Consider the following 20589-nt stretch of genomic DNA (forward strand, 5'->3'; position numbering starts at 1 on the left):
TGATACTATTTACCCTTCCCCCTTTCGTTTATCTCCTCTCCTCTCCCTCTCTGCCATCTTAACTTCCTTTGGGGGGGCCTCGCTTCCTTTTCTTCCTGCCAGCCTGGTAAAGGGGGAGGTAGTATGTCCAGATGCTCACAGAACCCTCTCAAGTCTTCGGGGAAGCACAGAACTGCAGATCGTCCATCTTTTTTTCCCCCTCAAATAAGCTGGAAAACCCCACTGATAGGAGACTCCCGAGGCAGTCATCCGTTCAATTAAGGCCGCGTACACACGCGCGGACTGTTGGCCCAACCTTGTCCGCTGAACAGTGTTTGGGCGGACAGTCCGCTCGTGTGTGGGCTTTCAGCGGACAGTTTCAGCGGACAGTTGGACGGACAAGGTTTTACGGAAATTCCGAAAAACTGTCCGCTGAAACCTTGTTTCAACGAACAGTCCGCCCGTGTGTAGGCTTGTTCGTCAAACTAAGTTCCGCGCATGCTCAGAAAGGATTTTCAAGCCGAAAGTTATAATGCAGTGTATAGGACGTCGTATTTTGCGTCCCGTCGTACGTGCCGTTCACGTCATCGCGCACGGTTTCAGCAAACTGTTCGTTCGTCGTGTGTGGCCATGTCCGTCCATGCTAAGTTTGAGCGGACTGTTCGCTCAAACTGTTGGACGGACAAAGTTGGGCCAACAGTCCGCGCGTGTGTACGCGGCCTAAGGGTTTTAGTAGTCTCCTTCTCCTCAGTGTTTCTGCTGCTAAATCCGAGAACATCTGCAGTTCTGTGCCCTCGAAGGGGACCCTTGTCAATGTCCTTAATTTCTCCATTATTTGCCCTTTCTCTTCTGCGTAATGGAACCTCACTATCACATCTCGTGGGGAATCCTCCCTTGCTGCCTTCTGGCGCGCAATCCTATGAGCTCTATCTATCTTTAGGGTTTCAGCTGGCTCTCTTTGTAGTATCGGATTAAATACCTGCTGTACTATTTTGCCACGTTCCCCACTGCCATACTTTTCCGGGAGAACTTTAACCACTTGCCGACCGCCGCACGACGATGTACGTCGACAGAATGGCACAGGCAGGCATAAGGGCTTATATGTACGTCCTTACAGGCACCGATCGGGCCCCCGCCCGGTGCCTGCGGCGGTCGGTATTCGTTCGGGAGCGATCCCGGACGAGGGGACGGCCATTCATTCATGGCCACCCCCTCGCGATCGCTCCCGACGAATGAAAATGTCCCGTGACATCACTTCCTCTCCTGTAATGTAAACACAGGAGAGGAAGTGATGTATTCTCTCCTCCGTGTCGGTATTTTTCGTTCCGGCACCGAGGAGAGAGGTTCGGTGAGTTGCACCAACACACCACACATACAGTAGAACATGCCAGGCACACTCACACCCCCCCTTTACCCCCCGATCACCCCCCAATTACCCCTGCCCCCCCAGTCACAGTGACACCAATTGCTTTTTTTTTTTTTTTTTTTGCATTGGTGTCATTTGTGACTGTAATAACTGTTAGGGCAGTTAGGGTTAGCCCCCTTTAGTTCTAATGTGCCCCCCTAACCCCCCCAATAAAGGTTTAACCCCGTGATCACCCCCCGTCGCCAGTGTCACTAAGGCTGGGTTCACATTGCAGCGGTTTATGAGAACGAATGTGATTCGCACCGCACTGCAGTGCAAATCACATCCGATCTCTGTGCGATTCGAGTTCAGCCATACAGATAGTATGGCTGAATTCGTGTCGCACCCGCCGCACCCGCCGCAAATTCGCACGGGACCCTTTTTTTGGCCCGCAGCAGAATCGGATCGCATGGGTGTTCACACCATGCGATCCGAGTTTGCAGGTCGCACTGCGATATGCGAACTGATCTGGGGGTGTCATTAACATTTCACTGACACTCCCAGCAGTTCGCATAGGGCAGTGTGAACTGCCGCCGGGAGGCATGCGATGCGGGAACCCGCCGCGGATTCATGGCGTTCCCGCATCGCTCCAATGTGAACCCAGCCTAATAAGCAATAGTTTTTCTGATCGCTGTATTAGTGTCACAGGTGACGCTAGTTAGGCAGGTAGGTATTTAGGTTCGCCGCAGCTTTTTATAGCGCCAGGGACCCCCATATACTACCGCATAAAGCCCCCTGATTGCCCCCTAGTTAACCCTTTCACCAGTGATCACCATATAACTGTTACAGGTGACGCTGGTTGGTTAGTTATTTTTTTATAGTTTCAGGGCACCCGCCATTTATTACCTAATAAAGGTTTAACCCCCTGATCACCCGGCGGGTGTCATTTGTGACTGTAATAACTGTTAGGGCAGTTAGGGTTAGCCCCCTTTAGTTCTAAGGTACCCCCCTAACCCCCCCAATAAAGGTTTAACCCCGTGATCACCCCCCGTCGCCAGTGTCACTAAGGCTGGGTTCACATTGCAGCGGTTTATGAGAACGGATGTGATTCGCACCGCACTGCAGTGCAAATCACATCCGATCTCTGTGCGATTCGAGTTCAGCCATACAGATAGTATGGCTGAATTCGTGTCGCACCCGCCGCACCCGCCGCAAACTCGCATGGGACCCTTTTTTTGGTCCGCAGCAGAATCGGATCGCATGGGTGTTCACACCATGTGATCCGAGTTTGCAGATCGCACTGCGATATGCGAACTGATCTGGGGGTGTCATTAACATTTCACTGACACTCCCAGCAGTTCGCATAGGGCAGTGTGAACGCAGCCTAATAAGCGATCGTTTTTCTGATCACTGTATTAGTGTCACAGGTGACGCTAGTTAGGCAGGTAGGTATTTAGGTTCGCCGCAGCTTTTTATAGCGCCAGGGACCCCCATATACTACCGCATAAAGCCCCCTGATTGCCCCCTAGTTAACCCTTTCACCAGTGATCACCATATAACTGTTACAGGTGACGCTGGTTGGTTAGTTATTTTTTTTATAGTTTCAGGGCACCCGCCATTTATTACCTAGTCTCACTAGTGTACCCCTAAATTTAGGGGTGTCTACTTTCCAAAATGGGGTCATTTGGGGGGGGGTTTGTGCCATCTTGCCATTTTATGGCCTTCAAAACTGTAACGCCCTTAGAAAGCCTGAAGGCGGTGCTTGGTTTTCGGGGCCCCGTACGCGGCTAGGCTCCCAAAAAGTCCCACATATGTGGTATCCCCGTACTCAGGAGAAGCAGCAGAATTTATTTTGGGGTGTAATTTCACATATGCCCATGGCATGCGTGAGCAATATATCATTTAGTGACAACTTTGTGAAAAAAAAAAAAAAGTTTGTAATTTTCCCGCAACTTGTGGCAAAATATAAAATATTCCATGGACTCAACATGCCTCTCAGCAAATAGCTTGGGGTGTCTACTTTCTAAAATGGGGTCATTTGTGGGGGTTTTGTGCCATCTTGGCATTTTATGGCCTTCAAAACTGTAATAGGTAGTGAGGAGTGAAGTCAAATATTTACGCCCTTAGAAAACCTGAAGGCGGTTCTTGGTTTTCGGGGCCCCGTACGCGGCTAGGCTCCCAAAAAGTCCCACATATGTGGTATCCCGTACTCAGGAGAAGCAGCAGAATTTATTTTGGGGTGTCATTTCACATATGCCCATAGCATGTGTGAGCAATATATCATTTAGTGACAACTTTGTGAAAAAAAAATAAAAAAAAATTAAAGTTTGTAATTTTCCCACAACTTGTGGCAAAATATAAAATATTCCATGGACTCAAAATGCCTCTCAGCAAATAGCTTGGGGTGTCTACTTTCTAAAATGGGGTCATTTGTGGGGGTTTTGTGCCATCTTGGCATTTTATGGCCTTCAAAACTGTAATAGGTAGTGAGAAGTGAAATCAAAAATTTACGCCCTTAGAAAGCCTGAAGGCGGTGCTTGGTTTTCGGGGCCCCGTACGCGGCTAGGCTCCCAAAAAGTCCCACATATGTGGTATCCCCGTACTCAGGAGAAGCAGCAGAATTTATTTTGGGGTGTCATTTCACATATGCCCATAGCATGTGTGAGCAATATATCATTTAGTGACAACTTTGTGTAAAAAAAAAATAAATACATTTTTTTGTCATTATTCAATCGCTTGAGGCAAAAAAATAAAATATTCAATGGGCTCAACATGCCACTTATCAATTTCCTTAGGGTGTCTACTTTCCAAAATGGGGTCATTTGGGGGGGTTTTGTACTGCCCTGCCATTTTAGCACCTCAAGAAATGAGATAGGCAGTCGTAAACTAAAAGCTGCGTAAATTCCAGAAAACGTACCTTAGTTTGTAGATGTGACAACTTTTGCGCAAACCAATAAATATACAATTATTGACTTTTTTTTTTACCAAAGACATGTGGCTGAATACATTTTGGCCTAAATGTATGACTAAAATTGAGTTTATTGGATTTTTCTAATAACAAAAAGTAGAAAATATCATTTTTTTTCAAAATTTGCGGTATTTTTACGTTTATATCGCAAAAAATAAAAATCGCAGAGGCAATCAAATACCATCAAAAGAAAGCTCTATTTGTGGGAAGAAAAGGACGCAAATTTTGTTTGGGTACAACATTGCATGACCGCGCAATTACCAGTTAAAGCAGCGCAGTGCCAAATTGTAAAAAGACCTCTGGTCATTTACCAGCAAAATGGTCCGGTCTGAAGGTGGTTAATACACACATTCTTCCTCATACTCCTGTTCTCTTGGTCCTCTAGTTTGTAAAGGAGGGTTCTGTTCGCTCTCTGGAGACTCTGGACTTGTTCTGTTATCTCATCCATCCTTTGCTCCTGGCTATCTAATCTTTCCTCTATCTCCTCCACCCTCTCCAAAACCAGGCCTATGTCTGCCCGTACTCCCGCTATTTCTATCTTTAATGCCGCCTCCATTTTTGCAAACATCTCCTCTAACATCTCCTTTATTGAGAGGGATTCTTCTTGGGGGACAGGTCGCGAGGTCCCTTCCTCACTAACTTCCTCTTCTGTTACTCTCCTCTCCTCCCTTTCCTGGTGAGCTTTGGCATTGCTTTGTGGCGTATCGCTTACCTCTTTTATCCCACCCGTTTTTAAACCGTTAACTTTCCCTCATTTACCTTCCTCCGCTATCTTCTGTCTACTCAAACCTGACCTCCGCACCGCCCCTTGTTGAGGACTGTTTTGCCCCTCCTCTATTGTTCTGGTGTTGCTGATGTTACTTGCCATGTACCTCTGAATCCCTCCCGGGCTTGATACCGGCGGAACGTTTTTACCTGATTTTGTTTTCCCCCTCATTTTCCCCCTTTACTACGCCCAAGGATTTTCTGTTCTCTCCCCCCTTTCCTTCTCTCCCTTCCTCCCTTCCCTCACTTGCTTTATGTCGGTGTTATTTACTGCAGGTATCCCTGGGCATCCCCCTGTCCCTCTCCCCGTCTTCCCTGTCTTCACAATTCTTCTTCATCCTCCAAAAGGAGAAAAAAAATAAAAAAAAGAAAAGGAAGGAAAAGGAAAAAGGGGGGTCAGAGAGCCGGACGAAGGATTGGCCGGCTGGTTGCCATACACTACCTCTGTCCCCCCCAATTTCTTACACCCCCCTATACTGCCCCTATACCACCCACAACCAAGCCGGCACCACAAAGGGGAGAAAACAAGAGAAGAGGCAGATAAGAACAGCAGCACCAATTGGGGAAAAACAAAACAAAAACAAAGTCAACTGCCGCCACCTCTACTGGCGAATAGTATCTAAAAAAATCTTCCGCTCATATCCGTGTCGAATTTCTGCGATTGTTTCTCCCCTTCCCAGCCCACCTCTTCCTTGATTTTGAATTCTTAATTAGGAGTGTTGGCACAACTAGTTCTTCAGATGCTCTTCCAGGGTCACCCTTCCATCCCCCGTGGGTGTCCGGGGAAACCCGGTTGCCCATTGTGTTCCCCATACATTTTAGGGCTCTTAACAAAATGGATAATTTCTGTGTTTATTTTGTATCCAACGTACATGGTGAAGGGAAGAAAGTTTATACATCCACACACTGAGTTACAATTCCTTGTTAAAGTGGTTGTAAACTCTCCCCCACAACTTTGTCCCATATAAATCAGCATAAAAAACCCTAATGAACACTGCTTGTAGATATCTCTTTACTTGCTTAGTATTGTTGTAATCCTTTTTGTTCTTTAGAATGACATCACTGAGCATGCCCAGATCTCCCCTGATTTACGACACACTCTCTATGTGCTTATCTATCTTATCAGGACTTCCTACGGCACAACACTGAAATCCCAGGAGGCTGTAGAATCATTCAGAGCTTCCTCCTACACCCCATGTGACCATGTGACCTCACATGCAGTTTAAAACTAGCCATTACTGCAGTCTTATCAGCTGAAGCTGATAAGACTCACACATGCAAACATTACACAATCGGCACAAGTAACAACACTATGAAATAAAACAAGTCAGCTATGAACAGGGAAGCAGGGTTGCCATATAAACGTTGGATTGAGAAGGAGGCTTGGTTAACAGTAGAGGAAGTGTTCAATGTAAGGGCGGAAATACACTCCACTGTGGACTTAGAAAACAATACTTAAAATGGTGCTGCCTAACCCCTGGAAACAATTTTTTTTTTCTTTAAACAGTAAGTAATATGCGATGTGGGCTGGATTACAGTGGCTATAGTTTGATAATTACTTATTATAATGGACTAAATGAAAAGAAGCATCAGAGTGGGAGAGTTTACTTCCTCTTTAAGGGTACCTTACATATTGGACTTCCTGCTTTATATATGTGATACTATGCACATGCACATTATTATATATCTTAGAGATCAAACAGAAGGTAAAGGATCATTTAGCACAATAGCTGTGCTCTATTTGGCAGAAACAACCAGGCCTATTACCAGTAGCCAAACATTTTTCTGAGAAAGGATATTCTGACAAAGATGTGATCATTTAAAAAAAGATCTTGTTGAGAAGCAGAAGAGTTGGGGATAAAATTTGAAAGAAGTATGAGGGATCAATAAATGATCTTCCCTACAGCTTCCAGCTTCCTACAGAATCCAATCTTTATCTTTTCATGTAATTGTAAATATTATTTTGCTGTACACTGTGTGTGTTGTTGAATATATGCATTTTATTACTTTTTCAGATATTTTGAATGAAACTGACAGTGGAGAAAGTGTATAATTATAGTGGTAGTTGTTAAATATATGATTATACTGGTATGTTATGGGGTTGATATAGATTAAGTGATAATGACATGTCTTCCAGGATAGTTAGATAGTTAATATACTATACATTGTATTGGTTGAGCACACATGTGAACTTGATAAAGAGCATGGACTCCCAAACCTATTGTTCCTTTTGTAATGTATGCAGTATGATTTCTTCTGTACCACTGAATGGTTAAGCAATAAAAATGTAATTGCAAATTTACACAACATGTACAGCATCTAATCTTTGATCATACGGGATTTTGGCAGTCAACCTGAAAGGGAAACCATAATAGTTTTGGTTCCCCTTTATTTGTTATTTATTTTTTGTTTCACGTTTATACCCTTTAAACTAGCTGTTTTTCTCTCGCTCATTGAGGCACTCGGCTATATTTTGAAAAACTAGTGGGAGGAGGAAGATAGGTGCCTAAAAAAAAGCAACTTAAGGGGACGCAACCACCTCGTGGCTAAACCCCACCCTTTGTTATTTTCATGCTTACCCCAAATGCAGATGGTAAGACTATAGCTGGCTACTGTGTCCACCTGTCTCCACCTATAGCAGCCCAGTTTCCCAAAAGTCAAGCAGACCTTACGGGATTCAGTTGCCCCCAGGACTTATACACAATACTACAGTGCCTGGCCACCATGCCAGGGCATGTGTGAACTGAGCAAAGCAAACAGATACTTGCGGATGCCAGACAGAGTGGTTCAATGACAGTCCAAGTAAAAGGCAGGCAGAGTTCAAAGAATAGTCCTTATCCGATCCAAGGTCATACATAGGTAAATCCAATATAGCAGGGCAGACAGACAGGGAGCTTGGTCAGGTAATACACACATTAGCAAACTCTATTACAAACATGAGACTGTAGGTTTGGCTGGCTTGAATTAGGCCTGGTCTCCACTCAGAGACTGGATGCATGAATCACCTTGCAGGTGGACAGACAGACAAGGAGAATGCCAGAGCCAAAACCAAGATGCTGCAACGAGGAGCAGAAGCTCCTAACAGTTATTATTTTACCAACAGCTTATTGTTTTACATTCTGGATAAACGAAATCCTTGTAGTTTCCTCAATTCTGTCTTTTAGGCAGTTTGAAAGGTATGTGCTGGCCAACAATGTGATATTCTAAGTGAGAACAATTGGCGGTCAGACAAACTGAACCACCAAAGCCTGCCCCCCTAGGAAATGTTCCTTACACAATGAGGGGTTTCATCTCAGGTGAGGGTTGCTGGAGGTATAATGACCAGAGACATGAAATAAATAATAAAAATCACATATACAGATAAAAATCGATATATGATGTGAGCCCTAATGCGTCTACGCGTTTCGTTGTACACTTCTTCAGGACACATATGGGGTTCAGTGGTTGCAAAGAGGAGAAGAATTTCACTATCTTGCAAGAGGGTCACGTAAATATGTATTAGTCAATCAGTGATTAGACAAAAAATGGTTTCCAATAAAGAAAAACCTAGAGAAAAGCTGTCAGAAACAATAAATCAGACCGAGACAGAAGTACAATTAAATCACACTTGTTTATTAAATAAAAATAAAAAGGTAAATAGAAAAAGCGTAGTCAAAGCATAGCCAGAGTCCAGTAACCGGATAGAGTAGTCAGCCAGGCCAGAGTTCAATAACCAGATTGGGTAATCAGCCAGGCCAGAGTCAGGGATCCAAGTAGAGCAACAGCAAGCAGGATAAGGAGCCAGAAGGGATGTCAGCAAGCCAGTCTTTAAACAGAACCGCATGAGATGGTTTCTTGTGATGTGACCAAGGCGAAGGCAGAGGTGAAGTGAGCTGGACAGCTTTAAGTAGGCAGGTCAGACGAGCATGATCAAGAACAGCTGGTAACTGTGGAGAGAGATGAGAGCTGGCAATTAGCTGACAGCTGAGCAGCCAGCCCAGAGAAGGAAGGGCTAAGCCAGCCTTGACAAAAGCTCAGGGGCAAAACAGCTCAATACAGCGGAAACACATAGAGGCCACCTGTGGGGTGTTTATCATAACTTTATTGAACAGGGGATATTAGATGGGAGATGGAATATGCCATGGACCATGATGTACAAATCAAAGAGGATCATTGAGTCACAAAAAAGCCACAAAATGAAAGCCTGACTGTCTATCCAATATGGGGGTCCAGATCCAAGCTACCATCATCCCAAACAAATAAGTATATGGTGGTATCACAGAAATCCCCTGGGAGAGAGTGAAACAACTCTTAAACTGGATGTAGATGCAATGGCATATCATCTACAAAGACAAAGACAGGTTTTCATAAATACAGAAGTTCTTTCTGTGGATATTAGCGATGCTATGGTAGCTCTGTGGGAATTGCACAGTATGATTCATGTGTTTCTGCTGGTGCAACTTCTGGCATTGCTTAACAGGATCAAACTATAAAGGATTCCATCATATTGCTGGCCCTGATATCTTGGTATGTGAACTTGGTTCATCTACTAGCAGACATCCTGTGGCATCCCTCACTTTCAGCAAAGCAATTAAGACTTGCTCAGTAAATATTAGAAAAGTAACCTAGAGGCTCCTACTGCTTGCTAATAATGATGTCATCCATCATTATTTATTTTCTGCACTTTTTCACCTCTTTGTTTTATCTGTTGTCCTTGAGTTTTGCATATCTGTTTTTTCTTCTGTGAAATATAGTACACATACATAATAAACATTGCACACCTTTTAAAGATTTATATATCGTACACAGTGGTTGTTGTTGTACATCAATGCATTATTGCATCTAATTATTTTTCCTACTGCGTTCTGTGTTTTCCTAGCATACATCTGTGAATTGTTTTATTCTTTTTGTATATGTGTTGTATTTTATAAAATATTCAAACACCACAAATCTAGAATTGTTACATTGTAATGTTATAAAGTCGTTGTCTCAGACTATTGCTGTTACCTTTGAGAAGAAATCATTTTTTGTAAAGTTTATTGTATTTTATATGAAACTAAGAATGGTTGTTTAGTTGGTTTAAGAATGCATTCTGTTTTTTCCCGCTGTGAGCAGTATTTTCCAAGTGTGTGTCCTTGAATGGCTTTGTTCTTTTCAAGCATGCCACTTATTTCCAAAAGAATTCAAATTGTAAATCCACTTTAGAATTGTAATATGATACTAATTCTCCTGAACACTATGTCAACATTATATTTTACAGTTTTATATAAATAAACAAAATGGACATAACACATCTGAATATAACCAAGTGAGAACTTAAAGCAAAGGGAAGGAGTAGCTGTATGAATACATCCAACACTTAGAATATGATCAGATGGGGACAAAAGGAAAGCACTAATAGTGGCACAGTTGTCATTTTCAAGGTCTTAACATAAACATGTTTGCTAAATTTAGGCATGGGATTAGATGGTGAGCAAAGAAACTTGTGCTTATGATGTCTGACTCCAAGGCTAGTGACAATAATGAAGTTTGATTACCAGTCTATCTTTGTGCATAATATTGAGTTTTTTTGTGTTCCCTTTATAGGAATGCATACTACTTTCTGTTTTCCTTAAGTGGAATGCAGCTATTATCCATCCATCTATTATACTTTCCGTGAAAGGAACGGATTACACTTCCTGCTTCCTCTAAGTGGAACGCAGTAAACACCAATAAGCCGCCCCCTATATATATTGAGCACAGCGCACGTTAAACCATGCCCCTGACAAAGTCTCTGATGGCAAAACGCATAAGCAGGAGCTGGTAATGTGTGATGTGACCTGTGTGCTGGGACGCAGTGGCCATTTTGTGGGTTGGAAACACTGGTTGTTTCCTCTAACTTGCTTGCAAATCTCTCCTGAAATGTGAGTGTAATTTCCTTTTATTTTTGATATAATAAAATCTATATTTAGATGTCTGCACTATGAGGAGTTTTTTCTCTTTCTAACTGAGTATCGAATATTGTGGAGGCACTGTAGTATACACCCCTATGCTGCTGAGGAGCTGTATTGAAATATATCAATGCTTGTTTATATCCAACAGAGGGTAAGAGGCAGTGTGTTTGGGTGAAGGTGGCGGATTCTACACAACTGTGTTACCTCAAGAAATGTCTTTGATTATTCATGGACTTTAAATTAATTATATTCACTGGTTAAGTCTTTTTGAATTTACATCACCACCATACCTTTTTGTTCATATTGGACTTTGTATGTGATCACACTAGCTCTGCACTACTCTCTTTATATTTTTTTATTTTGATTATTAATGTGTCTTATAAAATTATTCTTATATTTTGCAGGCTTTCTCTAGTAAGTTCTTTATTTTAAGGGTTTTAGCCAGACTCAGATTTATAAGGCCTTCATGATTTTCTCACAGAGATGGCACACATGGGTCTGAAGTTGCGACTTGCTCTCTGAAGGTTCCACCACTGGGATCATGGCAGCCACCACAATATCTCCAGTCTTTTCCCTTCCATCCACATCTTAAGTAAGTGGCTTATGCAGCTGGTCTTTGTGACTATCAGAGTCTTAAGAGTGGGGTAAGGCATTTGTTCGGGGGCTTAGAGTCTGCAAGCAGTGATGATGATTTTGATGAATATCTGCCAGATTTCCCTGGGGTGCCTTGTGTTGCTGTCTCCTGAGCCAACGAGAAGGCACTGTAACCTGTCCCCTTGCTCAGCTTGTGCTTAGAGAAGGAGGTATCATGTGCTGGCAGCTGGGGGCAGAGACTGAGGGAGAGAAGCTGACACAGGACATGCAGCAGAGAAAGGACCTAATTCTCTTTGAAGCTATTGTCTCTCTTCCAGCAGTGGCTGCAAACAGAAGGAGCAGCTGTGGGGGGAAAGAGAGAAAGAGGTGAGTGTCTAATGTCCATGAATAGGGAGATGTCCTCCCCTGATATGGGATGTCATGCCTACTTGTATTGCTTGTAATTCTGCAGCTGTGGTGCTCCTGTATTAGCTCAGCTGTCCCCTGTATTTGGAAATTGGAATTGGCAACATTACCTCTACGGGGAAACATGTCAGGAGGTGACCGGAACTGTGGTGTCATTGCGTTCCATACTTGCCGGTGCAAGCCCTAGTCGGACCCCCCTCTCTCTCTACCGCTTGTTTTTAATTTATCTTTTTTAAGTGTAATTTTTCTTTTGTGTAGTGCTGACATATCTTTACCTATTAATGTGTGTTTACATGCTTTAATACAAAGTCTATGGACATTGCTATGGTTCAGTATTTGGAGCCATCTAGTGACCAAATACTGGTAATGCAAATGTATATTATTATCTTTCAACAAGCCAGAAGACTTATACAGGAAGTGACTGTTGTTTTGTTTAGGAGGTTGACCCTTTTTACCCAGGAGGCTTGGTGATCTACCCATGAACACTCTCTCAAGCAGTGCATGCTGGGTAGGACATAAAAGTGGCCATTTTAGGTCTCTTGGGATCGCGTGGCCAGCCTGTGAGGATCTATGCTGAGGCCTCCTGTTACAAGAGGCCCACAGCCATCACAGTTCACTATTTTTACAGATTGTGTGAGTGACCTGATGGTGCAGGAGACATAGTGACCGGATTGGAGACATCCAGAGACACTCATTTGAGCATCAGAGGATCGGGTTCACCCAGCATAGCGGAATGGAGTGATGGAGCCATCTGACAGAGAAGCAAGCTGCAGTCACTGGACCAGAGCTACTACACGGAGTTCCGATCCAGTTGGTGAGTGGGTCAAGACCCACAGTTTGTTAACTTTCACACGCAGATAGACTCATATGCAGGCCTCACTGGGATCTATAGTTCCATGGAGGAGGGGGTGAGTAACTGACACTAAGCAGGTCTGAGGCCTATCCACTCTGAGGTTTCCAAGTTTTGTAACCTAGTTGCTAAAGTTACACCAGGAGCACCTTTACCTCAACTTAACTTACTTTAACTTGTGGATTACAAAGAGATACTTTAGCTAGCGAAGACAAGAAGATCAAAGACTAAGTACTTTAAGTGAGATCTCACGCATAGCTTTAAAAGTAGGGGGAGCTCCCAGCTATATATATATATATATATATATATATATATATATATATATATATTGTGGCAGCACGCAGGTAAAGTCACCTGGTTGTATCCAGGATGGGAAATATGTGTGCCCTAGATTCAGGCTTTATGCAGACTTTTACAATTAGAGGGGAAGAGTTAATGTGCCCAGCTGAAGTAAGTGGGCTCATTAAGACCTCTACAAAAAACCCCAGCATGCTTGGGGAGATGCTCCATCCTGGAACCAGTTTTGTGTTGTATAGACTGGGGAGTGTGACACCTGTTCTGTGCGGTGAGTTAACGCTTGTGTGGCAAACCTCTACAACAGAGACAGGGACTGGTGCAGCACAAGGCTGCACTCAGTTGTTAGACAGGGAATCAAAGTGTGTAATTAGAGGTCAAGCTGACCAGGATTTATTTTCATGTTTTATTTTTGTTTGGCTGTTATATGTTTCACTGCATGTAGCATAAATAAACCGCATCTTTTGTTTTTTTGCACCTACAACGCTGTCTGCTGTGCCTGATTTTGTGTTGTGAACCCATCCAGGGGGTCACACACACCCGCTGCCGAGCTAACCCCTCACAGTTGGTGGAGAATTTTGGCAGTTTATTTTTTATTTTTGTTAAGGCCAGCATGGAGGAGATACTGAGACAGCTGGCTCTAGCAAATGCAAATCAGCAGCAAACAAATGCGGGTTTACAAAAGAGCCTTGCAGCTCAACAACAGAGCCTTGCAGCCCAGCAGCAGACAAATGCAACTTTGCAGTAGAGTCTGGAAGCTCAGCAGAAGGCTCACCAGCAGAGTCTGGAAGCTCAGCAACAAGCCCAGCAGCAATCTGAAGCCCGCTTTATAGACCTGTTGCAGAAGCAAGAGCAGAGTTTTCAACAGCAAATAGAGACATTAATACAGCAACGTCCGCAGACCAATGAAGCAAGTGGTTACAATAATACCGCATCCTTTGGTGTGAGCCGTTTACTGACAAAAATGACTGGAGAGGATGATCCGGAGGTGTTTTTGACCACATTTGAAAGGACTGCTGAAAGGGAAAAGTGGCCTAAGGAGCAATGGGCTGGACTAGTGGCCCCTCTGTTAACTGGGGAATCGCAGAAAGCTTATTATGACCTAGAGCCTGACCAAGCAAAAGACTATGTGGTGCTAAAAACAGAAATATTGGCACGGCTGGGTGTCACCCTGGCCGTCCGGGCTCAGCGTGTGCATAATTGGACTTTTCAGGTTGGAAAACCCCCCAGGTCTCAAATGTATGATCTCATTCACCTGAGCAGAAAGTGGCTGCAGCCAGAGACTTTGACCGCACCAAACATTGTGGAACGTGTGGTTATGGATCGTTTCCTGAGAGCTCTTCCTACTGCCATCCAAAAATGGGTAAGCCATGGAGACCCAGAAAATGCAGATAAACTTGTGGATCTGGTTGAGAGGTACTTGGCTACAGAGAACCTGACCACCTCTTCCAGGGACTCACGGACTTTCTACCCTAAGACCAGATCATCCCCAGTGGCGGGTAAGATGACTCCAAGGGGTGAGGGTGGAGAGAGTGAGAGGGTGGGAGTTCTACCTAAGGTCTGGCGGGAGCAGCCCAGGAAGCCCATGCTGCAAGAGGCAGCGAAAAAGATTATTTGCTACCGCTGCCGGCAAGAGGGACATATTGCAGCCAATTGCCCCGTTGTGGATGAGCCTATGCAATGTGACTTTATAAGGGAGAGACGTCAGTCGCTGTTTGCGACAGTTGCATGCACTGCCATTCGGGGACCTGAGAAACATTTATGTAAAATGTGTATTAATGGTAGAAATGTTGATGTGTTGCTGGATTCAGGTAGCCTGGTAACATTGATAAAAGCTGAATTAGTTACTACAGAGGTCTCTGGGAAGAACAGGGTGGCTGTTATTTGTGTGCATGGGGGCACCCGAGAGTATCCTGTAACTTCAGTGTTTTTGGAGACCCCCAAAGGTAACCTCTCTCATCAGGTGGGGTTAGTGTCTCACTTACCACATGATGCTATTGTGGGAAGGGATTTTCCAAAATTCTGGGAACTCTGGGATTGTCCTGAGCCCCCCACTGGTGCCCCTATAAACCAGGAAGATGACCAGAATTCCTCTGGGAGTGGTGAGGACTCTCCTGAATGTCCCTTGTCGGTATTGGCGGGGGAAACTCGAGAAACTGGGGAGGAGCCAACATCCTCAGATGAAAACATGCCGTCTGTGGAGTTTTCGGATCTTGAGGTTCACAGGGAAAATTTTGCCACAGAACAGTTAAAAGACCCCACCCTAATAAAGGCACGGGAAAATGTGGTGAAAATAGATGGCGAGTTAGTGAACCCAGATAAGACTTGCACTTATCCTTACTTCACTATGGAAAGGGACCTGCTGTATCGAGTGGCTCAAAGGGCAGAAGAAACCATTGAGCAACTTGTAGTGCCCAAACCTTACAGGAAGTTGGTGTTAGAATTGGCTCATGGGCACATTCTGGGAGGTCATCTGGGGACAGAGAAAACCAGAGAGAGCATATTGCAGAGATTCTATTGGCCTGGGGTCATGAAGGAAATAGAAAATTATTGTTCCTCCTGCCCTGTGTGTCAGAGGTCGGCACCTATGCCACATTTCCGTAACCCACTGGTACCTCTTCCTATCATTGAGGTCCCCTTTGAAAGGATCGCAATGGATTTGGTAGGTCCGATAATGAAGTCCGCCAGGGGGCATCAGTACATTTTGGTTATATTGGACTATGCCACCCGTTATCCGGAAGCAATTCCTCTCCGAAATACCTCGGCCAAAACCATAGCCAAAGAGCTATCTCTTGTTTTTAGCCGCGTGGGTATTTGTAAGGAACTGCTTACGGACCAAGGTACACCCTTTATGTCCCGGGTTATAAAAGAATTATGCAAGTTGTACAAAGTGACGCAATTGCGTACATCTGTGTATCACCCCCAAACAGATGGGTTGGTTGAAAGATTCAACAAAACCCTAAAACAAATGTTAAAGAAGGTGGTGGATAGAGATGGAAAGAATTGGGACTGTCTAATACCCTATCTGATGTTTGCCATTAGGGAGGTACCCCAATCCTCTACGGGTTTCTCACCCTTCGAGTTGCTCTATGGGAGACACCCAAGAGGGCTGCTGGATATCGCCAAGGAAACTTGGGAAAATGAGAGTTCTCCTCACAGGAGTGTGATTGAGCATGTCGCCCTGATGCAAGATAGAATTGCACAGGTAATGCCAATTGTAAAGGAACATTTAACCCAAGTGCAGTTAGCACAGCAGAGAGTGTACAACCGTGGGGCCAAGACCCGTACTTTTTCCCCGGGGGATAGGGTCTTGGTGCTAGTCCCTACGGTTGAAAGCAAATTTCTGGCCAAATGGCAAGGTCCATATGAAGTAATTGAAAAAATTAGTGAGGTGAACTACAGGATTAGACAGCCAGGAAGGCGAAAGCCGGAGCAGATCTATCACGTCAATCTGCTGAAAGCCTGGAGGGATAGGGAATCCCTAGTCGCAGAGACTTTGTCACAAGTACAGCCTGATTGCTTAGTTCCTGAGGTTGGAATAGCAGACACCTTATCGAAACCCCAACAACAGGAGGTTAAAGAGTTTGTACTTCGTAACAAAGAGATTTTCTCTGAGCTTCTGGGACAAACATCTGGCGTAGAGCATGACATTATCACCCCGCCAGGAGAAAGGGTAAAACTAAAACCTTATAGAATACCAGAGGCCCAACGGGAGGCAATACGTGGGGGAGGTTCAAAGGATGCTGGAATTGGGTGTGATAGAGGAGTCCCAGAGTGACTGGTCCAGTCCTATCGTACTAGTGCCCAAACCTGATGGGAGCTGGCGGTTTTGTAACGATTTTCGACAATTAAATAAAGTTACAAAATTTGACACCTACCCCATGCCGCGTATAGATGAGTTGATTGACCCGCTGGGAACAGCCCGATATATGACAACTCTTTGTCTCACCAAAGGGTATTGGCAAAGTCATTTACCTCAGCAGGAAGTTGAAGTCCCATGAGGTAAATTACGCCACGATTGAGAAGGAATGTTTAGCAGTGAAGTGGGCTCTAGATTCCCTTCGGTACTATCTGCTAGGTAGGCACTTTGACCTGGTGACTGATCACGCTCCTTTAAAGTGGATGGCTCAGAACAAGGAGACCAATAGGAGGGTAAATAGGTGGTTCCTGGCCCTACAAGAATTTAACTTTACAGTTAAGCATCGCCCTGGTGTTAAAATGGGGAATGTGGATGCTTTGTCTTGGATACATGCGTGTCTGACTGCTTGTGTTACAACCCCAAGGTTGAAACAAGAGGGGGGGGGGGGTAAGTGGCAGCACGCAGGTAAAGTCACCTGGTTGTATCCTGGATGGGAAAAATGTGTGCCCTAGATTCAGGCTTTATGCAGACTTTTACAATTAGAGGGGAAGAGTTAATGAGCCCAGCTGAAGTAAGTGGGCTCATTAAGACCTCTACAAAAAACCCCAGCATGCTTGGGGAGATGCTCCATCCTGGAACCAGTTTTGTGTTGTATAGACTGGGGAGTGTGACACCTGTTCTGTGCGGTGAGTTAACGCCTGTGTGGCAAACCTCTACAACAGAGACAGGGACTGGTGCAGCACAAGGCTGCACTCAGTTGTTAGGCAGGGAATCAAAGTGTGTAATTAGAGGTCAAGCTGACCAGGATTTATTTTCATGTTTTATTTTTGTTTGGCTGTTATATGTTTCACTGCATGTAGCATAAATAAACCGCATCTTTTGTTTTTTTGCACCTACAACGCTGTCTGCTGTGCCTGATTTTGTGTTGTGAACCCATCCAGGGGGTCACACACACCCGCTGCCGAGCTAACCCCTCACAATATATATATATATATATATATATATATATATATATTGTTTGTAATTGTTTGTGTTAAAATTCGTTGTACTGTTGTCCTATGTTGGGATGACAGCACAACTACTGTAATCACCCTTTGAAACATATTTACAGTAAAATACTTTTGGTTAAGTATCCAGTTGTGTGGAGTGTTGTTTTTTCCCAGCAGGTGGAGTCAGCGAATCCTGAGGTTACCACACAGGTATATTGCATTACATTATATTGTACTGTATTATATTGCACCACAGCTATGTCAAGGGGACTGAGTCAATTCGGGGGGGTTCATTAGCAGAGTGCAGACCCGAATCAAAATTCAGCCGCTCCTCCGGGGGTAAGTGCTACATTTGAATTAAAAGTTTTTGGACATACTGCATGATGAGTCTCGCCTCTCTTTATAGATATACCACGGTCCTAGATTAAAGGAGGTGAATGTGTGGAGGCTGAGGCATTCATCGTTGAGCTTACAATCTGCTCCTGCACAAGTTCCACTGTGTAGCTGGATCTGGGTGGATGAAAGAGACCCTCTATCTCATTATGTTCATGATCTCCTATAATATAGAGATTTTAATGAGCACTGGTGGAGCATGCATGCACCTTATAATTTGAGTATCGATAAACATTGGGAGCAGTGCACCTTCATTTATTTTTATTTGTATAACAATGTAGACACTTTGTAACGCTTTTGAGTTATTTTTGTGTTTTAACACTGATTTTCACTATATTGGTGTTATTAATGTAGCAAGGACCCTCACCCCAAGATGCCTAATGGTGACCTCCAGGGTAAGGGAGAGCTGACATCCTTCTTTGTAAAGTGGCTAACTAGACATAGTGGGTGTAATGCAAGATCAAATCATTGGGTACCCTTAGGCAGATGCAATAGCAATTGGCAAATGCAGAGACAAAATAGGCAGACAGCTATACAGGTTGAGGACCTTTAAGCTGGTTATAGCACTGTACTTGTAGAACTGCTGTCTCCTATGGCAACTGAACTTATAGAATGGGGTGGCGGCTAACCATACCTTCATTTATGCTACTTACTGGTCCTAGGGGAGGGGTCAAGAGGCGAAGCTCTATCACTAGTATGCTGCCATGTTGGCGTCAGGAAATATTTTTTTTGCAAGAAAACTGCTTTCCTTTAATTTTTTTAAATCATTTTTATTGTTATCTCATGGAATGTAAATATGCCCTATGATAGCAATGGGCAGTGACAGGTACGCTTTAAAAAAAAATTTGGGGTCTATTAGACCCTAGATCTCTCCTCTGCCCTCAAAGTCATTCATTCATTCATATATATATAAGTCATTCATTCATTCATTCATTCATTCATTCATTCAAAGCATCTGACCACACCAAGATTGGTGTGATAAAATGCTTTGCCAATTTCAGTGCTGGAGTCACGGCTATATGGTGGGAGCAAACACTGTTGCTGTTAAGATAAATAAACCTGTGCTGCAGCTGAATGGCGTACGTGAAAACAAAAAAAGGTTAACAATAAAACACAGTAAATAAAGTATAAAAAATTACATACCTGAAATGCAAACATGATAAAACATATTAACAATAAAACATTTCACTGTAGAATACAGTAAAAAAGAGCAGAACAATAGAAAGAGAATATAGAGAGGGAGAACAATAAAACGACAACTATTATTGTTTTTTTTGTTCTTTTTTTATATATTTACACTTTTTTTGTACCGGAATGGTTCAGGTCTCCCAAAATGCAATGGCATCTTTGGAGACCCTGTGAATGTGTGTCCTAGTCTGTGCAGTGCTGTACCCTACGCTAATACTCCACTAGTATATGGTAGCGTTCAAAACATTCACCAATGCAAAGACCAGGATGGTCAGGACAGGAAGGACAATAATAGCGGGTGTCACGCCTATGTGCGCGCTTTCTACAGACATGACATTTTCTTCAAGGGGCTCGTTAGGTAGGGAAGACATAAGGAAAATGCCTCTCATGACGACAATTCATTATAGCCGCCAGTAGTTTTAAATGACTTTTTTCCTTTAGAAATGTCATTTTGCTGTCAGACTGTTCTAAACACGGGAAACATGGGCATACTATAGACATCCCCCAGGTACGAAATTTAAAGGAATATTACACTTTTATTGTGTAAGCATTAAAGCATTTAAGCATTATTAAAAATGTACTGCTCCCAAAAAGAATTCTGTTTCTAAAACTTTTTTTTGCATTGATACATGTCCCTTGGGGCAGGACCTAGATCCCCAAACACTTTTTATGACAATACCATGCATATAAGCCTTTAAAATTAGCACTTTTGATTTATTTCTCCCATTGACTTTTAAAGAGTGTTCGAATTTGCTGCGAACACCCAAAATTGTTTGCTGTTCGGTGAACTGGTGAACAGCCAATGTTCGATTTAAACTCATGTTCGACTCGAACATAAAGCCCATCCCTAGAGTAGGGGTAGACCAAGAAAGGTCTTAAATTCGGAATGGGGTCTAGTGGTGATGAATTGACCAGCATACAAATTGCTTTGGTCCACAATAGATCTATAGAGATCATCCGTGAAAAACAGCGAATAAAAATCAAGTGACATAAAATCAAGTGTTTCCACCTGAATTCCTGGTTGGCCAGTGAATAGAGGAAGTAAGAG

This window comes from Lithobates pipiens, unplaced genomic scaffold (assembly GCF_037356315.1).
Source record: "Lithobates pipiens isolate NorthernLeopardFrog02 unplaced genomic scaffold, aLitPip1_a1.2 Scaffold_23, whole genome shotgun sequence".
NCBI classification, from domain to species: Eukaryota; Metazoa; Chordata; class Amphibia; order Anura; family Ranidae; genus Lithobates; species Lithobates pipiens.